The following is a 1,967-nucleotide window of genomic DNA, read 5'->3' as shown; positions in this document are numbered from 1 at the left end:
GAGGCTGAAGAGACTTTGTGTCCTGTGTTTTGGACATGTTCTCGGGAGGAGCCAGTCTCGGAAGAAGGACATCATGCTTTGTAAAGTAGAGAGCACTGAAAGAGAGCGAGACCCTCAGTAAAATAGATTGACGCAATTGACCACAGCAACGGGCTCGAACCTAGCAATGATTGCGAGCCTGCAGGACTGAGGAGCGCTTCGTTCTGTTGTGTATATGGGTGTTCTGAGTTAGAATCAGCTGAACAGCACCTGACAACACGAACATTTCTTCAATAAACCGCCCTTTCCTTAGATAATCATAAGGACTCTGTAGCTTCACGACCACAGTCTTATTTGAATGCAATTAATAGTGCCATTGAATTACAGAATCCATAGTAATCTTCAATAATCCTTTCTATACCTGTAGAGTCAGTAGTAATGGCCCTATTTCCATTTCTGATTTTAGTTAGTTTGGTATCTCTTTCTTTTTTGTTTTGTCAGAGTAGTTAGACAGAAGTTTATCCTTTTTGTTGATTCTTGTTATTATTTTTCTTTTCTCTCTTTAATATATCTTTGGTCATTTTCTTCTTCCCTCTGGTAAATCTGGGCTTAAATTTGCTTTTCTTCTTCTGGTTCCTCATGCTGTAAAGTTAGATGATCAATTTAATGCCTTTGTTCTTTTAAAATATAGGTGTTTGCTATAGATTTCCCTTGATACTGCTTTTAATCTATCATATAAGTTTTGGTGTGTTGTGTTTTCATTTTTATTAATCTCTAAATATTTTCTGATTTCCTCTTTGACCCATTTACTGTGACTAAATAATGCTGTTTAATTTCCACGCATTTGTGTCATTTCCAGTTTTTTTCTGTTAATGGTTTCTAGTTTCATTGTCATCAGAAATGATACCTTGTATGATTTCAAACTGTTAAAATGCATTGAGGCTTCTTTTGAGACCTAGAAAATGGTCTATCTTGGAGAACGTTCCATGTATGTACATTGAAGAAGAATGGGTGTTGGGTGGGGTATTATAGGTCTGATAGGCCTAGTTGATTTATAGCGATGTAAAACCCTTTATTGGTTTATTGATCTTATCCCTAGATGTTCTAACCATTATTAAAAGTGGTGCATTGAAGGCTTCAGCTCTTATTGTACGACTTTCAATTCCCTTCAATTCTGTCAGTATTTGCTTCATATATTTGGGGGTTCGTAGATACCTAAAATTACATCTTCTTGGTGAATTAATCCCTTTATAATTATATAATGTTCTTTTTTGTTTTGTATAGTAGATTTTGGCTTACAACCTATTTTGTCTCATGACTGATATTAATACAGTCACTCCAGCTTTATTTTGTGTTTTCCCCCATCCTTTCATTTTCAGTGTAATTGTGTCTTTTAGTCGAAGATGCGTTTCTTGTAGATACTATTGGACGAGTCATGATTGTTTTATTACAACAACTTATATCCTTACACATTATTGCCCAATAACATAAGTTTATATTTCTTTGTCTAAAATTGTCACTTTAAGCCATGTAGGACATAACAACTAGAGTTACAAACTAAAGATACAATAAAACTGGCCTTTATTGCCCCAAAGTATGGCTTCAAGTTATTGCCTAGTGTACTTTTGTTTTAACCTGAAGGACTCAATTTAGCTTTTAAATTTTTTTTATTTATTTTCTAACGTTATTTATATAATATAATTTATAGAATAACTTTATTATTAATAATAATTTTATTGGGGGCGCTTATAGATCTTATAACAATCCAATTGTATAACAATTCAATTGTATTAAGCACACTTGTACATATGTTACCATCATCATTTCCAAAACATTTTCTTTCTACTTGAGCCCTGGGTAAGTCCCTCTTTTTGCCCTCTCTTTACCCCTTGATAAATTACAGCTTATTATTCTTATTTTGTATCTTACACCATCCATTGTCTCCCTTCATCCATATTTCTATTATACGTCCCCCTCGATGGGGGTGG

The sequence above is a fragment of the Echinops telfairi genome, unplaced genomic scaffold (genome assembly GCF_000313985.2).
Source record: "Echinops telfairi isolate 266 unplaced genomic scaffold, ASM31398v2 ScPeMD7_17;HRSCAF=63, whole genome shotgun sequence".
Taxonomy (NCBI): domain Eukaryota; kingdom Metazoa; phylum Chordata; class Mammalia; order Afrosoricida; family Tenrecidae; genus Echinops; species Echinops telfairi.
Note: the sequence above shows the minus strand (reverse complement) of the source record.